Source organism: Callithrix jacchus, chromosome 3, assembly GCF_049354715.1.
Source record: "Callithrix jacchus isolate 240 chromosome 3, calJac240_pri, whole genome shotgun sequence".
NCBI lineage: Eukaryota > Metazoa > Chordata > Mammalia > Primates > Cebidae > Callithrix > Callithrix jacchus.
The window spans coordinates 21,147,990-21,169,964 of NC_133504.1; the positions used below are offsets into that span (position 1 = coordinate 21,147,990).

A 21,975-nucleotide genomic window follows, 5' to 3' on the forward strand; every position below is an offset into this window, starting at 1 on the left:
GATAAACTAATTTTTTAAGTTGCTTAATACAAAATCAACATACAAAAATCAGTTGAATGTCTATACACTAATAACAAACTATCTGAAAGGAAATTAAGAAAACAATTTCCTATATAATAGCATCAAAGATAATAAAATACTTAGGAATAAATATAGCCAAGGAAGTAAAAGATCTGTACACTAAAAATTATAAAGCATTGTTAAGAGAAATTAAAGAAGACATAAGTAAATGAAAAGATATGCCATGTTCATGAATCAGAAAGAATCAGTATTGTTAAAATGTTCGTTCTATCCAAAATGATCTACAAATTCAGTGCAATCTCTATCAAAACTTTAATGCCATTTTTCACTGAAATGGAAAATAAAATTCTAAAATTTGCATGGAATCACAAAAGATTGTGAATAAGTAAAGCAATCTTGAGCAAGAAGAGCAAAGCTGGAGGAATTACACTTCCTGATTTTAAATTATACTACAAAGCAATAGTAATCACAACTGTATGGTATTGGCATAAAAACAGACACATAGGCCAAAGAAACAGAATAGAATACCCAGAAATAAACTTACACATATGCAATCAACTAATCTTTGATAAAGATATCAAGAATATCCAATGGGGAAAAGTTAATCTCTTCGGTAAATGGTGCTGGAAAATCTGGGTATTCACATGCAAAAGAAAGAAGTTGGACCCTTATCTTTCAGTTGACAAAAGTCAACTTAAAATCAATTAAATACTTAAGACAAAAGACCTGAAACTGTAAAACTTCTAAAAGAAAACACAGGAGAAAAGCTTCATGACATCGATCTTGGCAATGATTTTTTAATTTGATACAAAAAAACATAGGCAACCAAAACAAAAATAAATAAGCGTGTGAACCCTGAATATCTGAGACAGGTCTTCGTTAATTTAGAAAGTTAATTTTGTCAGAGTTGAGGATGTGTGCCCATGACACAATCTCAGGAGGTCCTGATGGCTTGTGCCCGAGGTTGTGAGAGCACAGTTTGGTTGTATACATTTTGGGAGGTTGAGACATCAATCAACATATGTAAGATGAACGTTGTTTGGGTCTCAAAAGGTGGGACAACTAGAAGCAGGAAGGGGGCTTCCAGATTATAGGTAGAAAGGAGAAAATTGGTTGCAATATTTTGAGTTTCTGATTAGCCTCTCCAAGGGATATAAGAATATCTTGTTATATAAATTCTGATCTTAAGAAAAGGAGGCAATCAGATTTGCATTTATCTCAGTGAGCAGAGGGGTGACTTTGAATAGAATGGGAGGCAGTTTTGCCCTAAACTGTTCCCAGCTTGACTTTTTCCTTTAGCTTAGAGATTTGGGGGCCCCGAGATTTATTTTCCTTTCACAAGTGGCACTACGTCAAGCTAAAAGTTTCTGCACAACAAAGGAAACAATCAACAAAATGAAAAGTAACCCATATAATGAGAGAAAATATTTACAAACCATATATCCGGTAAAGAGCTAATATTCCAAAATTAGCTCCTACAACTCAACAAGTAAACACTAAATAACCAAATTTTTTAAATGGGCAAATGTTCTTCCCCATAAATTAACAGGAATAAAAAAAAAATTTTAATGGGCAAAGGACCTGAAGAAATATTTTTCGGAAGAAGATACAAATGACCAACAGGTATATGAAAATGTGCTCAACATCACTAACCATCAGAAGAATGCAAATGAAAACCACAGTGAGATATCACCTCACATCTGTTAGGATCACTATTATCAAAACGTCAAAAAGATACCAAGTATTAGTGAGGATGTCACAAAAAGGGAACCTTTTGTCAATTGGTCCAGCTATTATAGAAAACAGTATGGACGTTCCTTAAGAAAATTAAAAATAGATCTACCTATAATCCAGAAATCGCACTTCTCAGCATACTATTCTAAGGAAATAAATCACTATCTCAAAGAGATATCTGCACTCCCATGTTCATTACAGAATTATTCACAAGAGACAAGATAGGAAAACAACTTAAGTGTTCATCAAAAGAGGAATAGATAAAGAAAATGTGACAGATGATAGAGAGAGAGATGATGACGAATGGATAGATAGACACAATGGAATGTTATTCAGCCTTTAAAAAAAAGGAAATTCTGCCATTTGTGGCAACATGGATAAAATGGAGGACATTAAGCTAGGTGAAATAAAACAGACACAGAAAGACAAAATACATGTGGAATCTCGTTTACATGTTGAATCCCAAAATGTCAAACTGAGAGAAACAGAGTAGAAGGGTGGTTACTAGGGGTTGGTGACAGAGGTGGGTGGGGGCTGGAGGAATCAGAAGATGTGAAAAGTTACAACCTTGCAGCTCTGAGATGAATAATTTCTGGAGACCTTGCGTATAGCGTAAAGAACTGTAGTTAACAATAAAAATATTCTTGTAATGTTCTAAGAGAGTATATCTTCTGTGTTCTCACCACCGTCCCCCTGTTCCCCCTGACCCTGGCCAAACACACATACAAATGGTAACTATATGAGGTGGTGAATATGTTAATTAGCTTGTGTAGTAATCACTTGACATTGTATATGTACAGCAAGCATCACATTTTACCCCTTTAATATGTACAATTTTTACTAGAAAATTATATGTCAACAAAGCTGGAAAAACTATAATATCCACATGCATGTTTTCTCATCTGTTTTGTAAAATTTCTTGTAATATAAATTCTGATCCTGAGAAAATTTCCATTTATTCTTAGACTTCTCAGGAACTGCTGTCCCTTGTGGACATTACAACACTTTGGAGAGTAAAGCCTTAATTTGCCTAATGGCTGCTGTCCGCCAAAACTCGATTATGTATCTGTACCAAATATAGCACAACTATGTATTTATTTTACCAACAGGCTTCAGGTTGAATAGTCTTACTTTGTCTTTTTGATATGTTCAAATCCTATCTTGAAGACTTTCTACAAAGAAGGAAAAAGATAGCAAAAAAAAAAATGTTTTAATGCCTAGTTATGGCTAGTCTTTTAAATAAAAATGAGGATGCTACAACTCTAAAATAAACATCCATCTTAGTCTCTTTATATGAGTTATAGGGGAAGAAAGAAAGAAATATATCTGAATCTGTAAATGAGTCAGAAATGCCCAGAAATACGTTCCATTTCATAATGCCCAGAATTTTTAGAAATCAAATTAGTGAACACCTGCGCCATGGAAGATTTATACATTAGAGTTCATGCTGCAACCACGGTTTCCCTACAATATCAATTTCGAATGACAACCTGTGGTTGTGTGCCACAGCATTTGTCTCAGCATTTGTCAGAAGTCATTTCATTTCCTATGATTCATGTCATTTACACTCTAGTGTATTAGCTGGATACTTTATTGATTCTTGCTCCATCTAATTGTGGCTTTCACAACACAGACAAAAATTCAATTTGGAATATAAGTATTATAATTTACTCACTGGTAATGGTGATGACATTAACAAAATTATGGCTAGGTGGGTTGTAGTACTGAGGTGAGTTAAAAAAGAGTTCTGTGGCCGGGCGCGGTGGCTCAAGCCTGTAATCCCAGCACTTTGGGAGGCCGACGCGGGTGGATCATGAGGTCAAAAGATCAAGACCATCCTGGTCAACATGGTGAAACCCCATCTCTACTAAAAAATACAAAAAAATTAGCTGGGCATGGTGGCGCGTGCCTGTAATCCCAGCTGCTCGGGAGGCTGAGGCAGAATTGCCTGAACCCAGGAGGCGGAGGTTGCGGTGAGCCGAGATCGCGCCATTGCACTCCAGCCTGGGTAACAAGAGCGAAACCTCGTCTCAAAAAAAAAAAAAAAAAAAGAGTTCTGTGATGTCCAACATCTCTGAAAAAAAGAAAAGAGTTCTGATTTCAGAATAAAAACATAGTCTTTTTACACATATTCCCATCTTCTTGTGTATGTGAAAATATATAATTAAGAGATTATATAAATGCTCCACAAATCAGAATATGTCATCACATTTTTACTTTCCTGATTAATTAATAGTTTAAGCAGTATTGACCACACTAGCAGGAAATACAGTATTCATTTCTACAATAAATATTCACTGACTACTATGTGTCAATCATTGTTCTATGCTTGGGACACAAAAAACAAAATGTGCAGGAACTTCTGCTTTCGGTTAGCTTACATTCTCCGAGATCTTTCTTTAGAGGCAAATTCATCATTACATTATCCAAGAGCTTAATGGCTTTCTCAGTCTAAATATGAGAATGCAGTCCAACTTCTATACCCAAGCAAAAAAACCTTTATTCTTCTAACAGTGTTATTAATGCCACTGCTTCTCACAGGGGCACATGGAAGCTGATTCCCCTAGTCCGATTTCAAGAGATGATGCTGATGCTGACTCTGGTTTCGATGCTGGTCAGCGGGACTGGTATTCATTCTGTTCCCACCAAGGAATCAAGTAGAACTTAAAGAGAGGATAACAAAACTCTTTCTGAATTAGACCAAGCCAGGCTGGGCTTTCTATAGCTTAGACTCCCTTAGTCACCCATCCTTAGCCTGTCCCAAGGGGTGAAGCCCAGGACCACTGTGCTTAGCTTCCTCCCTTTGTAGACCCTAAGCCACTGTCACTTTTTCCTTCTAAGGAATCAGCCTCCTCAAAGATCAAGCAGGCATTCCCTTTCCATCTGGGAAACACAGAGTCTGATTACATCTCTCTTCTTACATAATAGAAGTATCCTCTTCACCCTCCAGAGGGCATTACGCTATTCATTCATCCATCCATTCATCTATTCACACACACCTACTCTCTCTCAGACCCTACTCTTAACTCCAGCTGCATCCAGGAAGACCCTTTGTCAGGAAACTGCATTCATACCTGCAAAGGACAACAAGTTCTGATAGTTCTCTCCCTAGAATAAAGAGGGAAGGAACACCTAATGTGACTTTATCTGGGCATTCATCTTATTACATATGTGAGTATATTATAAACAATAAAAAACTGATTAATATTTTAAAATATCCAGGTGATAATAAACACTATGACAGTGGAAATCATTATTAATTTATTTGTCAAAAAAATCAGGCCAGGCACAATAGCTCATGCCTGTAATCCCAGCACTTTGAGAGGCGAAGCGGGTTGATCACCCGAGGTCAGGAGTTTGAGACCAGTCTGGCCAACATGGTGAAACACCATCTCTACTAAAAGAATTAAAAAATTAGCTGGGCTTGATGGCAGGTGCCTGTAATCTCATCTACTTGAAAGGCTCAGGAAGGAGAATCACCTGAACCAGAGAGGTAGAAGTTGTAGTGAGCCGAGATTGCATCACTGCACTCCACCCTAGGCAACAAGAGTTTCACTCTTGCTCAAAAAACAAACAAACAAAAAAATCCATGAGTAAGCATGAACTTTAAGGATGAATTTAGGAAGAAATATATCTGAATTCTCAAATAAGCCATCTTTGTAACTGTTGGTTTTCTTTTTTATTGTTTTCCAAAACCCTGTGTAAACTACCCTCTACCAACATGAAAAAATGAACAAACAACAGAACAATCTAACCAGCCATAGATACCACTCAGCCGTGGGAAGGAACAAAATAACGGCATTTCCAGTGATCTGGAAGGAACTGGAGACCATTGCTTTAAGTGAAGTAACTCAGGAATGAAAAACCAAACATCGTACGTTCTCACTCATAAGTAAGAGCTAAGCTGTGGGGCAGAAAAGGCATAAGAATGACACAATGGACTTTGGGGACTCGGGGAGAAAGGTGGGAAGGGGTGAGGAATAAGAGACTAAAAATGGGTACAGTGTGTACTGCTCGGGTGATGAGGGCACCACAATCTCACAAATCTCCACAAAAGAACTTATGTAACCAAACACAACCTGTTCCCAAAAAACCAATGGAAATAAAAAAATAATTAAATCTCATCAGGTATTCACTTCTTAAGATTTCCCACTTAGGACAAATTATTGACTCAGAATGTTAGAAGAGTCCTTAGCCTTAGTAAGATTTACTCTTAGCCTCTGAATCTGAACCTTGGTCACATTTAAGTGGCTATTGGCCTATACTCAGTACCCCCAAGTTTGGGCCACTCTCTTCCCCTTGAGTCACCCTCACCCTCATTCAGATTTAATAGCTCTGGCAGCAACAAGCACTTTCACATGGGACTATGCAATCTGTCTCCTGTAGCAGAGTCACCTATTCAGCTGATTGAAGGATGGACTCAAGAAGGAAGCCAGACCGGAGATTCCCGGGCAGAAAAGCACCATCAATCTTAACGTCACTGTTTCAGCCAGCACAGTGGGTTGCTCAGATTCTGGCACTGGGAATCAACAAGTTGGATGTCCATCAGAAACCTAATTAGAAAGTCGGTAATTACAAAGACAACAGATGGATAAATTTATAATGACGGGAAGAAACCAGCCTAAAAAGGCTGAGAATAACCAAAATCAGAATGCTTCTCCTTCTACAAGGGATCACAGTTCCTCATCAGCAATGGAACAAGGCCTGATGGAGAATGAGTGTGTTCCATTAACAGAATTAGGCTTCAGAAGGTGGATGATAAGAAACTTCTGTGAGTTAAAAGAACATGTTCTAACCCAACGTAAAGAAACTAAGAACTCTGAAAAAAGGTTTGACGAAATCCTAACAAGAATAGACAATTTAGAGAGGAATGTAAGTGAATTAATGAAACTGAAGAACACAATATGAGAACTCTGTGAAGTATGCACAGGTTTTAACAGTCGAATTGATCAAGGAGAAGAAAGGATATCAGAGGTTGAAGACCAACTTAATGAAATGAAACGAGAAGACAGTATTAGAGAAGAAAGAGTAAAAAAAAATGAGCTAAGTCTCCAAGAAATATGGGACTATGTGAAAAGACCTAATTTATGTTTGATAGGTGTGCCTGAATGTTATGAAGAGAATGAATCCAAGCTGGAAAATATTCTTCAGGATATTATTCAGGAAAACCTTCCTAACCTAGTAAGGCAGGACAATATTCAACTCCAGGTAATACAGAGACCACCACAAAGATATTCCTCAGGTAGAGCAACCCCAAGACACATAATCGTTAGATTCACCAGGGTTGAAATAAAGGAGAAAATTCTAAGGGCAGCTAGAGAGAAGGGTCAGGTTACCCATAAAGGGAAGCCTATCAGACTCACAGCAGATCTCTCAGCAGAAACCCTACAAACCAGAAGAGAGTGGGGGTCAATATTCAATATCCTCAAAGAAAAGAATTTTCAACCCAGAATCTCATATCCAGCCAAACTGAGCTTTATAAATGAAGGAAAAATAAAATTTTTCATGAACAAGCAAGCACTCAGAGATTTTACCACCACCAGGCCTGCTTTACAAGAGCTTCTGAAAGAAGCGCTATACACAGAACAGAACAACCAGTATCAGTCACCCCAAAAATTTACCAAAAGGTAAAGAGTATTTCCATAATGAAGAATCTATATCAACTAATGGGCAAAATAGCCAGCTGGCATTAAACGATAATATTAAACTCACAAATATCAATATTAATCCTAAATTTAAATGGATTAAATGACCAAATCAAAGACACAGAAAGGAAAATTGAGTAAAAAGTCAAAATGCATTGGTACGCTGTATTCAGGTCCATCTCATAAGCCAGGACACACAAAGACTCAAAACAAAGCTTTGGTGGAAGACTTTCCAATCAAATGGAGAGAAAAAAAAAACAGGAGTTGTAACTTTCGTCTCTGACGAAATAGACTTTAATAGCAACAAAGACTAAAAGAAACAAAGAAGGACATTATATAATGGTAAAAGGATCAATACAATAATAGGAGTCAATGATCATAAGTATATATGCACCCAATATAGGAACACCCAGATACATAAGACAAGTTCTCAGTGATTTATAAAGAGACTTGGACTCCCACACAATAATATGTTAATATTCGACAGATCAACGAGATAGAAAATTAACAGGGACATTTATGATTTGATCTCAGAACTGCAACAAGTAAATTCAGTGAATATCTATAGAATTCTTCACCCCAGGTCCACAGAACATACATTTTTCTCAGTATCACATTATACCTATTTTGAAAGTGACCACATAATTGGAAGTAAATAATTCTTCAGCATTTGCATAGCATTTCACAGACTTAAATGAAATATTGGGTTGGCTGTTTGTTATTTTCTTCCCTTAAAAAAAAGGTATAAAATTAACCAGTATCATTAATAAATATATGAATTAAATGAATCATATACACAAGAAGATAATACTATTTGGCCATAAAAATGAATGAAATCATGTCAAAAAAAAAAAGAAACAAGGAGAACAAAAAAATTGAGAAAATTACCTCTCAAGACAATGCCCTAGCTTGCAGAGCTATTAACTTCAATAATCCTATCTTGCAAATCAGAAGCTAAATATTTTCTCTTTCTCTCTGGCTTACTTTCTAACTCACAGACATCCCACCCACAGATAGATGCCTCCCATAAACTAGAGCAAATATTCTGTATAGGAAAGGCACAAGACAGGAAGCACATTAATAATTTTCCAAAGATTACCTTCATTCTACGTATACAATAGCTTTCATTAGGAAAGACAAGTGGATTATAACATAATCACAATGCACATAGACACATATATGTATCTTTAAAATGCTTTTTGCCTTCATATATATTACTAATAAAAATCTTGCTGTCTTATTCTGTGATGTTTTCAACCTTGATTAATAAAGCACTAGGGTTTTTTATTTTCTTACTTTTATTATGAGATGATGGAAAAATCTAAGGAATACCTTAGATGTTTTTAAATGACCAACAGAGGTCTTGAGATGTGTATCTAATTTGTAACAAGCAGGGAGCCATTTCTAGGCAGTCTTCGTTGAATACCTAATACCATTCTATTTAAAGCAAGGATGATAACCACCCCTTCCCAAAACTACCCCCTCCTTGTTCCGGGACAAAAACTGTCTTTGTAAAACTAATGAGAAGCCACAAGATTAGAATTAGAGGAGGTCCTGAATTCTACTAAGACCAATGCATAGTTAGATAACATAATAACTAGCTGTAGTTTACTGCTCAGGAGTTACCTATGCTGGTTACAAGATTTGTAACTTACCTAACCGTAACATCACAATTGTAAAACCTAAGACTGGTATTTAAGACATTTTTCATACTTTTGCATTCTGGCCACCAACTGATTCCAATAGACCTGTGACTCATACCAAGGAACTAATTCAACCAATCCTATGACCTCCCAAAAAAAAAAAAAGAAAGAAACTAAGAACCTTGAAAAAGGTTTGACGAAATACTAACGAGAATAAACAGCTTAGAGAAGAATATAAATGAATTGATGGAGCTGAAAAACACAATATGAGAACTTTGTGAGGCATGCACAAGTTTCAACAGCTGAATCAACCAAGCAGAAGAAAGGATATCAGAGATTGAAGATCAACTCAATGAAATAAAACAAGAAGGCAAGATTAGAGAAAAAACAGTGAAAAGAAATGAACAAAGCCTCCAAGAAATATGGGACTATGTGAAAAGACCTAATCTATGTTTGATAGGTGTACCTGAACATAAAGTAGAGGATTAATCCAAGCTGGAAAACACTCTTCAGGATATTATCCAGTAGAACATCTCCAACCTAGCAAGGCAGGCCAACATTCAAGTCCAGGAAATACAGAGAACACCACAAAGATACTCCTCAAGAAGAGCAACCTCAAGGCACATAATCATCAGATTCACCAGGGTTGAAATGCAGGAAAAAATGCTGAGGGCAGCCAGAGAGGAAGGTCAGGTTACCCACAAAGGGAAGCCCATCAGACTCACAGCAGATCTCTCAGCAGAAACCCTCCAAGCCAGAAGAGAGTGAGGGCCAATATTTAACATCCTTAAAGAAAGAACTTTCAACCTAGAATTACATATCCAGCCAAACTAAGCTTCATAAGTGAAGGAGAAATAAAATCTTTTACAGACAAACAATTGCTGAGAGATTTCCTTACCACCAGGCCTGCCTTACAAGAGCTCCTGAAGGAAGCACTAAACATAGAAAGGAACAACCAGTACCAGTCACTCCGAAAATGTAACAAATGGTAAAGAGCATTGACACAATGAAGAAACTGCATCAACTAATGGGCAAAGCAACCAGCTAGCATCAAAATGGCAGGATCAAATTCACACATAATATTAACTTTAAATATTAACCCATTGGTTAAATGCCCCAATCAAACAACACAGACTGGCAAATTGGATAAAAAGTTAAAAACCACTGATGTGCTGTATCCAGGAAACCCACCTTACATGCAAGGACACACATAGGCTCAAAATAAAGAGATGGAAGAAGATTTACCAAGCAAATGGAGAGCAAAAAAAAAAGCAGGAGTTGCAATCCTAGTCTCTGAAAAAATAGACTTTAGGGCCGGGCGCGGTGGCTCATGCCTGTAATTCCAGCACTTTGGGAGGCCGAGGCAGGTGGATCACGAGGTCAGGAGATCAACACCATCCTGGTCAACATGGTGAAACCCTGTCTCTACTCAAAATACAAAAAATCAGCTGGGCATGGTGGCGCGTGCCTGTAATCCCAGCTACTCAGGAGGCTGAGGCAGGAGAATTACCTGAACCCAGGAGGTGGAGATTGCAGTGAGCCGAGATCACGCCATTGCACTCCAGCCTGGGTAACAAGAGTGAAACTCCGTCTCAAAAAAAAAAAAAAATAGACTTTAAACCAACGAAGATCAAAAGAGACAAAGAAGTGCATTACATAATGGTAAAAGGATCAATTCAACAAGAAGAGCTAACAATGAGTTCATGTCCTTTGTAGGGACTTGGATGAATCTGGAAACCATCATTCTCAACAAACTGACACAAGAACAGAAAATCAAACACTGCATGTTCTCACTCATAGGCGGGTGTTGAACAATGAGAACACATGGATACAGGGAGGGGAGCATCACACACTGGGGTCTGTTGGGAGGTCCAGGGGAGAGACAGTGCGGGGTAGGGAGTTGAGGAGGGATAACATGGGGAGAAATGCCAGATATAGGTGACCGGGATGGAGGCAGCAAACCACTTTGCCATATATGTACCTATGCAACAATCCTGCATGATCTGCACATGTACCCCAGAACCTAAAGTGCAATAAAATATATTTTTTAAGAGGTTAATGGTTCTATCCTATCAGCACGATTACAGATTATTTTTTATTGATGTATTTTTCTGTGCTTTCTAGATTTTCTACAGTGAAAATATATTACATTGTAATAAATCAATGTTATTTTTTTAAGTGTATTGCTAAAATCTGAAAGCAGTTCCCAGATGTGGCCTGATCAACTCCCAAGAGAAGGATTATACCAACTTGCTCACTCCAAGTCACTTCTACTAATATTGTTTATCACATTGCTGTTTCTGCTGCTACATTACAGATAATTCATTTGAGAATATTCTGCTTTATACCCCTAAGATATTTTCATAAACATTACTGCTAAATCTGTAGCATCTTGTTCTTAAAGATTAGTTTGGTTTTTTTTGTCTTGTTTGTTGTAATTCGTAAGTTTTATTCTTAAAATAATTGACCCCGTTCCTGCCACCTCGTATCTCCACCAGTCCAACTTAGCCTCCACCATGCCCAGGATGGGAACGTTCAGCTGCAGCTCACCTCAGGACTGTTTTCAGAACCTGGTGAGCAGGTGCACGTGGATCTGAGCGAGGTGATCACCACCAAGTTCAACAATCAGAACAACGGAATAGACAGTGGTGAGCCTATAATAGGCAACACTGTCTATATCACACAGAAGGGCTGACAAGAAATTAAGGCTAACTCAGCAAACTCTGTGGTCAATGCTCGTGAAATTCAATCATCATCCAGAAGTGTGTTTCCACATGACCAACAAGATAAAAAGGACAGGACCTGTGCTCTAATTTTGCAGAACTTGTAACCAATATGCTTCTAGTTTCTGGGGTGGATCACATCATTACGATGGACATGCTTCTCAGATACATGAGAATCTCTCAAGTATCAGATCAAGTTAAAAATACTCTTGGATACAGAAAATCTCTCTATATTTTTGTATTGTTTTGTTTTGAGACGGTCTTGCTCTGTCACCCAGGCAAGAATGCATTGGCACAATCTCAGGTAACTGCAACCTCCACCTCCGGGGTTCAAGTAATTCTCCTGCCTTAAATTCCCAAGTAACTGGGATTACAGGTGCCCGCCACCATGCCCAGCTAATTTTTTGTATTTTTAGGAGAAAAAAGTTTTCGCCATATTGGCCAGGCTGGTCTTGAACTCCTGACTTCGGGTGATCCACCCCATTCGGCCTCCCAAAGTGCTGGGGTTACAGGCATGAGCCATCATGCCCAGGAACAGAAAACCTCTTTTAAACATTCCTACAGATAATCCTAAACTCTAAAGTGGATCCAAGAAAAAAAAGTATAGAAGGGAAGACCTGTATTGCTTTCCCTTGTGCAAGCAGTTCCAAAACTGTTACCTAATGCAGATAGACAAATTCAAGGCTGAATTCACTTCAAGTCACAAAGGGGGAAAGGAAGTCAATGGATGGATATGGTGGTTTTGTTTGTTGATGTTAAAGTGTGTGACTATCCCCATGAATAACAAGGCTGACAAATGTATCCAATATGTCACGCTGTAGACAGTCTATTCTTAGCTGGAATCATGAAAGTTTAAAATATTCTTGTTCACGAAAACTTCTCTGTCCAGCTATTTTCAGAAGAAATAAGGCTGCCTCAAGCCTGTCAATGTCAAAAATACAGTTTCCAAAGAGACAAAAAGGAAGTTCAAGATTCAGGCTGTTGCCTGATCTTGATCAGGTGATCTAGAACTCACAGAGAGAGATCTGTGTCTTGCCTATGTAGCCATGTCTCACTGTAATACCAAACATCCCGTTTTGAACTATTATATTCTGTGATATTTTTTGCTTCTTTTCGTTTTGTTATACTTCTAATATTGATTCAACAGTACTGTTAAACAGAAATACCTTAGACAAATTTAAATTTAACTGACTTTATTTGAGCAGAGGAAAACAAAGCAAAGTAAAACCAAAATGAAAATGATTCACAAATCAGGTGGTCCTGTGAACCAGGGCAGGTTCAGAGATCTCCGACCAATAATATGATCTGACAGCGTTTACAGGAAACGGAAGTGCGGTACACAGAAAACTGAACTGGATATGGCTTCACTGGTTAACTGGCTACTAAGCCTCCTGCAGTAACTAAAGCTCAGCTCCTGCAGTTGAACTTCATATTGGTTTGGTCTGTCAGGCCTACTGCAGGAACCTAGTTTATTTTGATTAACAATACTAAAGTAAAATTATATATATATATAATGTGTGCACACACACATATATAATGTTTAATATTTATCTCTATCACACAACTTTTAGAATTTGGTTCATCTTTCTATATTAGGACCTCTTTCACCTAACTATGTCATTTAGGTTTTTTTAAATTAACCCCCTTAACTCTGTGTCATCCACGTTTGGTGAGTGTGTCCTTCATATCTTCATCCAAATCCCTGATGAACATATTGAACGGAATATGGGCCACAATAAGACTCTGATGCTTACCAGCAGAAACATATCAGATTAATAATATGGGGTTTGATGTTCAGCCAGAAACTCATCGAGCTAATAGAATTATGATCCAACCCATAATTCTTTCTCTGTGTGACATCATATAACATTAACAAAAGACTTTACAGATGATATTTGACTTTTTCAAGAAAATAAAAAAGTAATATTTTTGTTTCACACATAAACCAATGAACTCGGAGTTGGAAATGTATTAAAATAGAGTTGAGCCCTACCTTAAGACTAAGAGGACTTACAAAATCTTATTTACATTTACTGTCTCAAGTAGACAGCTACTTCCCCCAATGCATTCCCCTCCTCACCTGATACTTCATCATGGACCCATAGTATTCATTCTGCCCCATAAACAGATATCAGACAAAAGGGATCAAGTCTTAGCTGGGTGCGGTGGCTCACCCCTGTAATCCCAGCACTTTGGGGGGCCGAGGCGGGTGGATCACAAAGTCAAGAGATCGAGACCATCCTGGTCAACATGGTGAAACCCCGTCTCTACTAAAAATACAAAAAAATTAGCTAGGCATGGTGGCGTGTGCCTGTAATCCCAGCTACTCAGGAGGCTGAGGCAGGAGAATTGCCTGAACCCAGGAGGAGGAGGTTGTGGTGAGCAGAGATCATGCCATTACACTCCAGCCTGGATAACAAGAGCGAAACTCCATCTCAAAAAAAAAAAGAGAGGATCAAGTCTTACTCATCTTATTTATTTCACAATGCCTCGCATAGAATTTCATACATGATACTGTGGAGTTCACTTCATGCCTGTGTTAGTTTAGGATGGTCCTACCAAAACAGAAGCTCTGCCACACTGCCCATCCCATTAGAAGTCCAGCGGTCACTCAAGTGTACTATTTCTTACGGTATTGCAGAAAGGAGCATATATCTAGGTTTGCCAGAATATGTGTCATGCTCAAGCCAAGGCGCAGAACACAGATTCCTTCTTAACCAGATGATGAGGTAATTGGCCAATAATATCTCTGGGTGTAGGCAGGGATACGTTGCTACCACTGGGTAATCAATGTCTTAGTCGTGATATTAGCTGTTAAGGACTTTGAATGAAGCACAATCCTCCGTTTAATAATAACTAATGACTGTTTGCTGAGGACAGCTGGCCCAACTAGTTCGTCTCTGAGCCACAGGTTTGAACACACAAAGGACATACCCATCCCAGGTCATCAAACACTCTCAGACCTCTCAGGGCCCGAATGCGGGCTCTATCCGGCCAAGCCCATCCTCTTGCTGACTTCCTCCCACCTTTGTGTCTCTTCCTGCCCAAACTCTCATTATCCCTCCCGTGCAAAAGACCTCATTCTCATTCTGTTGTTTTTTTTTCTCACAACAGAACTCAATGTGGCCTGCTTCCCCCCACAAATATTAGAAGCAACACAGAATGTATTTATCCCTTTTTAAGGTATAGAACTCATATTTTTACAAAAATTATCCTATCTATACACTCCAGTGGATAAAAGATATGCCATATATGTGTTAAGGAATTTCCATATTCCGTAAGTATTCTTCTGAATGCCTCAGGAACAAATACTTGAGTTTTTACGTCAAAACATAAGAGGAGTCTATGCTGCACACAAAACACAAATTAAATAAATGTCTGCTCAGTGAATCAATGCCTTTATATAACACTTTATGTAAGATGTTATACTTTGTATAAAATCATTGCATAAGGTACTTCAGATATTAAAAGATACTGAAAGATATTTTATGGACATCATGCGTGTATGTTTTATACAAGATATTTATATCATCCTTTATATAAGCTATTTTGGATCTGGTACATTAAGAGGCCTATGGATGGGAGTGTAAGCATGGTATACTGCCAAATACTTCTCAGAAAAGAAGAGCAAAACCTTCGGGACCTAGAAAGCAGAGAAATAAATTCAAGGAGTTCTGTTCTTCAATAAAGCAGGAAGTTGAGGCAGGTGAATGAGGTCCAGCCAGAGAGCATAAGGTTAGCAAGACACTGGAGCGAACATCCGAAAACAATGTGTGAGTGCGGGTGGGGGCGGGGGGAAGACTGAGAAGAACTGGAAATCAAGTGTTAGATCTAAGCCTGAAATACCGCCTCTGAATCCAACTGCTGAAAACAGGTGCGCGAGAGACACCTAGTGTTCAAGCGCGTGAATGATGCTCCGTCCAAGTTGCCGTTTCCTTTGCTTTCCTGGAGCCACCTGCGAGGGACCGCGTTGCTCCTTGGCTAAGTACAGCACTCACCTGTGTACTCAGTAGATACGAATCGCTGTGTTAGACATTAAGGCCTTCAGAGAAGTCTTTAACCCATTTCATAGCCCACCCACTCTTTTTAGATATACGGAAGCGGAATTCCCCATATAGTTATGGGAAAATGAATGGGCATTTCATTACGAAATAGGTTTTTGGGAACGTTACCACTGAACTTTGATTTTCACCTTCTTAAGCTAGTTTCCACTCTCTCGAGAGCAAAACAAAATATCAGTGCAGTTAAAAACATGGGATATTCCAGGAGCAAAAGGCCCTGGTGCCAGTAGATTGCTTTCTGGACAACTAATACCAAGATCTAATAGTTATTGAGTCCTTTGTATGTACTAAACTTTGGACGAAAGACACGGCAAATATTACCTCGATTGCTGACCGGAGTCCTGCCATTCAGGCATTATTATGCAGAAATTCTATGAGGAAACTGAAATTTGGAGGCTGTGAGTGATTGACCCAGACACATCTGTAAATTGTACCTTTAAATCCAGGACTGTCTTCCAAAACTCACATGCTTCCCACATGCCTCACTGCCTCTCAGGCATGCATGCATCCCAGCTGAACCTATCATCTCAGCATAGACAATTGGTGTAAAGGAAATATTTCACCGTGAACATTTCACTAGTTCTTTATTAGAGAGTAATGTTTCTCGTTTAGTTATGCAAGTCATTCCACTTGATTTCTTACACCCTAAATCAGTGTATACCAAACATCGTTTTAATAGCTTTATGATCTTTGAGCATATATTTTTAACTCATTTCAAATAAAATATTTAATATTTCCTCTCAAACAAAGCTCCCTAATTTTCCAAAGAGGAATTAAGTTAATTCACATCACCTAAAGAAACAGCAATATTCATGGCACAAACAGGCCAAAAATAGATACTATTTTTAGAGTGTGTATGCAGATGAGCCAGACAGCAGTAACTTATGCACACCCTGAGAATGACCCTACAAAGAATGTGTGTTCAGAGTTCTGAGCTGTGGAATCTGGAAGTGGCCAACCCAGAGGTTCACTTCTTCCCTGTGAAATCTCGGGCCCATCCTTTGGAATATAGGATGAACAGGGGATCAGGGCTTTTTGTTTTGAGTTAGATGGAGGTTACTAGGTGAAGGGTGCTAGGTGGAGGGTGCTAGGTGGAAGGTGCTAGGTGGAGGTTGCTAGGTGGAGGTTGCTAGGTGGAGGGTGCTGGGTGGAGAGTGTCAGGTGGAAGATGCTAGGTGGAGGGTGCTGGGTGGAGGGTGCTAAGTGGAGATTGCTAAGTGGAGGGTGCTGGGTGGAGGTTGCTGGGTGGAGGTTGCTAGGTGGAGGGTGCTAGGTGGAGGTTGCTAGGTGGAGGGTGCTAGGTGGAAGGTGCTGGGTGGAGGGTGCTGGGTGGAGGGTGCCGGGTGGAGGGTGCTGGGTGGAGGATGCTGGGTGGAGGGTGCTGGGTGGAGAGTGTCAGGTGGAAGATGCTAGGTGGAGGGTGCTGGGTGGAGGGTGCTAGGTGGAGGGTGCTAAGTGAAAATGCTATTTAAATTGCTGCTTTTTATGAACAGCAGCAGTTCTCCTGCCAGCCTGTCTCCACTGAACCACCCCTGTCTGTAGGTTCCCCTAATAAACTCTATGTGTCATTCACTGTCTCCAGGTCTCTTCTTTGGCCTCTCAGACACAGTACCATCCCTATGGGAGTCAGTAGGGGTTCAGTACAACAATTGCCAAGCCCAGCCAGGAGGTCAGAGAATATCCCATGAGCACCAAAAGGATGGGATCAGGAAGGGGAGGTCCTCAGGAGTAATCTCAAGATGGCCATCCACATCCACCTGGGGCCCAATAGATGGGTGGGGCCCACTGCATGAGTGTGAGGACACTCTGAAAATGCCAAAGGGTCTGGACGAGCTGTGGCAGGGGGTGAATCCAAAGAAGTGAAAGTCAGATGCCCAAGCCATCACAGCCACACTTGGCTGGCCACTCCTGACTGCACTCCAAGCAGCCAGAGACTGAGTGTAGGGTACAGGTAAGGGTGATCAGTTATAATGATGAGACTAGAAATAGATAACAGATTAGCTCGGGCTAAAACATTGGAGACCTCACTGCCCTGCCCTTGGGCACAGGATGGCAAAATATAGACTCTGGCTTGTCAGGTGGGTCATTCAAAGAGTCGCCAGCTGCCACATCAACAAGTCAGGGCTATTATGACTAAACAATTCTGGGACCCTAAGTCCTGGAACCCCATAGAGAGCAATTATGAAAAGGACAGTGGAGATTGGGACAAGTCCATGGTGTTTCCTGTACTCTCTGCATGTCCAGTTGGCACCATCAAGATAGAAGAAGACCAACTGTGCATTCAGGGAATAGCCCAAGATTTGCCCCCACCTGAAAGACTGCAGTGAGCCCCAGTGCAGGATTATACCACTCTGGAATTGGCAGAGCTGGGAAATAGGTTCAGATAGAAAGGGAGACAGTCGATTGCAGGATGGAATCTCTGTCTATGGGATATGAAGGCAGATGACATGAGATGAACAAAATGGCATCTGTCGCAAACCACCCAGCCCTGAGGCAGGTCTCTATGGCACCAGGCCGGGTGCGGTGGCTCACTCCTGTGATACCAGCACTTTGGGAGGCCGAGGCGGGTGAATCACAAGGTCAAGAGATCGAGACCATCCCGGTCAACATGATGAAACCCCGTCTCTACTAAAAATACAAAAAATTAGCTGGGCACGGTGGCACATGCCTGTAATCCCAGCTACTCAGGAGGCTGAGGCAGGAGAATTGCCTGAACCCAGGAGGCGGAGGTTGCGGTGAGCTGAGATGCACCATTGCACTCCAGCCTGGGTAACAAGAGCAAAACTCCGTCTCAAAAAAAAATAATAATAATAAGGTAGCACAGATTAGATGTAAGGACAGAGTGGTAGCAACTAAAACAGCCACTTACAGTTGTTATTAAGATTCCAGCTGCAAATTCTTTTGGAACTTATTTATTCTTAATTACTTAGGAATTACCAGGAAAGAGGGAAGATCAATCTGCCTCTTTACCTTAAACTAATGCTAAGAGGGATGCTGTGAATTACTGAAGAACTCTCCCCAAAATTATACTCTTACTTCAACACCTTTAAGGCAAGTCTGTTTTTATAAATTCTTCCATATGAGTCAGCATGCCTCAGACTTATAAGCAGCTATGCAGACTTAGAAAAGATTAATAACTGATTCAAAAGACTGTATTCATTTTATTCCAGTGTCTCCTGCTGAAACTGTGGTCTAATATGAGCAAATTTTTATACCATATTGCCAATTTCCCCTCCAAGATTTTTGTTTTAACTCATTGGTACAATAAAATAAATCAAAGAATTTCAGGTACACTTAAAAGGACAGAAAGATTAAGTTACTGAAATATCTTAGGACATGATCTAAAACTGTTGAATTAAATTGATATAACTTGAATAAAATGATTAACTTGAATGAAGTGAATAAAATGCTGAAATGTATTTTATGCCAGATATTTCCCCCAAACTTCGTAATGGATATCCTTTCTTAAGATGACAATCTTAATATTACTTGATGTTCAGGTGATTTGGGGTACTTTTTATGGCAGCAGAAAAAAAAAAAGAAAGAGAAAACCCCAGTGGAATGAAAAAAGGAAGATTTTAGCTTTTTGTTTTCTTTTTTAAAGAGGCAGCCTGTTTTTTTTCCATAATCTTTCCTCTGCACTTCTGGAGAAATGGGTTATGGCTTGCAGCGCTGGACAAATTGAGGGTATAAGCACACGTCTCAGATGTGTTACCTATTCAGAATCCACGTTAAGAATCGTTCCAGGCCAAAGCCATAGCCTCCATGTGGACGTGTGCCATATTTTCTGTGATCTGTATACCAGTAATAGGGAGTGGGGTTGATCCCTTCCCTTTTATAACCTGCCAGTATTTCTTCACTATCCCAGATACGCATTGAGCCTCCCACAAGCTCACCAACATTGAGCATCAACACGTTGACAGATTCAGTAAGACGGGGATCCTCAGGACATTGCTGCATGTAGAAAGACTTGATCTCCACAGGAAATAGACAGAGCAAGATTGGTTCATTAATGGTGTCTGTCATCAGTCTCTCAGGAGCTTCTGGGATATCTTCTCCAAATTCATAAAAATTTCCATCTTCTTTCTTTATATCATGTTCTTTTAGCCACATGATAGCATCTGAATAGTAGATTCACAAAAAGAAAATGATAGGTGGGATGTTATTTCTGAATCACAGATGAAGAACATTAAAAAGATGTGGCATAGGGAACAAATGAAGAGTGACTCCCGGGATAAGAAAGAGGCAGAAGATAATTTATGAAGAGAAAAGAACCTGGAGGAAGCCAAGAAGATTACCATTAAAAATGATCAAAGTCTCCTAGAGCCAAAATGTGTGAAGATTAGTGCTTTAGAAGGATATCAAGGCCAAAGAGTAAAGGTGTTTGGCTGGGTCCACAGGCTACATAGGCAAGGAAAGAATTTAATGTTTCTGGTGTTGCGAGATGGAAGAGGTTTTCTTCAGTGTGTCTTGGCAGATGAGTTGAGTCTGTGCTACAATGGACTACTCTTGACCACAGAGAGTAGCGTGGCAGTGTATGGAACGCTAAATCTTACCCCAAAGGGCAAGCAGACTCCAGGTGGCCATGAGTTGTGACTTCTGGGAACTCATTGGCTTGGCCCCTGCTGAAGGAGCTGACAACTTGATCAATGAGGAGTCTGATGTTGACGTCCAGCTCAACAACAGACACATGATGATCCGAGGAGAAAACATGTCCAAAATCTTCAGAGCACGATCCATGATCACCAGGTGCTTTAGAGATCACTTCTTTGATAGGGGGTACTGTGAACACTAGCGCAAACACAAGTAGAAGGTGGCTCCATGCTCTTCAAGTGTGACTACTTTGGGGAAGAGGCTTTTTTTTTTTTTTGAGACAGCGTTTCACTCTTGTTACCCAGGCTGGGTGCAGTGGTGCGATCCCGGCTCACTGCAACCTCTGCCTCCTGGGTTCAGGCAATTCTCCTGCCTCAGCCTCCTGAGTAGCTGGGATTACAGGCACACGCCACCATGCCCAGCTGATTTTTTTGTATTCTTAGTAGAGATAGGGTTTCACCATGTTGACGAGGATGGTATCCATCTCTTGACCTCGTGATCCACATGCCTCGGCCTCCCAAAGTGCTGGGAAGAGGCATTTTTGACTCAGTCCTCTCAGTTGTACCTGGAGACTTGCCTTCCAGCCCTGGGAGATGTTTGCATTGCACAACAGTCCAGAACACGAAGGCACCTGGCTGAGTACACTCACATGGAAGCCAAGTGTCCTTTCCTGAGCTTTGAGGACCTCCTGAACCGGCTGAAGGACTTGATCTGTGATGTGGTAGACCGAGTATTAAAGTCACCTGTAGCCAGCATAGTGCATGAACTCAACCCGAACTTTAAGCCCCCCAAACGGCCTTTCATTAAGCTATAAATATTAATGTCATATCCTTCAGAGGCAAAAAAAAAAAAAAGGAAATTTGAAAGAGCAAGCACAGTCCAATCAAAAATAAATTCAAGAACAACGTGAAGAATTAGCCTACCAAAATGAGAAGGAACCAGAAAAGTGATCCTGGTAATATGACAAAACAAGGTTCTATCATGCCCCCAAATAAACCACACTAGCTTCTGAGCAATGAGTCTAAACCAAGACCAAATCTCTGAAATGCCAGATAAAAAATGTAGAAGGTTAGTTATTAAGCTATTTATGGAGATACCAGAGAAAGGTGAAAAACAACTTAAAGTTCTTTTCTAAACAATCCAGAATATGAATGAAAATTTTTCCAGAGATAGTTATGTTAAAGAAACACCAATCAGAACTTCTGAAATGAAAGACAGAGAAATTCAAAATGCAGTGGAAAGGTCCAACAAGAGACTAGAACAAGTAGAAGAAAGAATATTAGAACTTGAAGACAAGGCTTCTGAATTAACTCAATCCAAAAAGACAAATAAAAAAGAATCCAAAAAAATGTACAAAGTCTCCAAGAAAAATGGAATTATGTAAAATAGCCAGACCTAAGAATAATTGGTTTTCCTGAAGGAAAAATTAAGCCTAAAAGTTTGGAAATTTTATTTGAGGGAATAGTTGTGGAAATTTTCCTTGGCCTTGCTAGAGAGATACACATTCAAATACAAGAAGCTCAAAGAATTCCTGGGAAATTCATTGCAAAATGAT

At 39.7% G+C, this 21,975-nt stretch overlaps 2 pseudogenes; one reads left to right on the forward strand and one right to left on the reverse strand.

The window, feature by feature from the left end:
* Positions 1–19,484: 19,484 nt before the first annotated feature.
* LOC118152050 (asparagine--tRNA ligase, cytoplasmic pseudogene) lies at positions 19,485–19,952 on the reverse strand (annotated as a pseudogene).
* Positions 19,953–19,955: 3 nt separating this feature from the next.
* On the forward strand, positions 19,956–21,234 carry LOC100392760 (asparagine--tRNA ligase, cytoplasmic pseudogene; annotated as a pseudogene).
* The last annotated feature ends 741 nt before the right edge of the window (positions 21,235–21,975 follow it).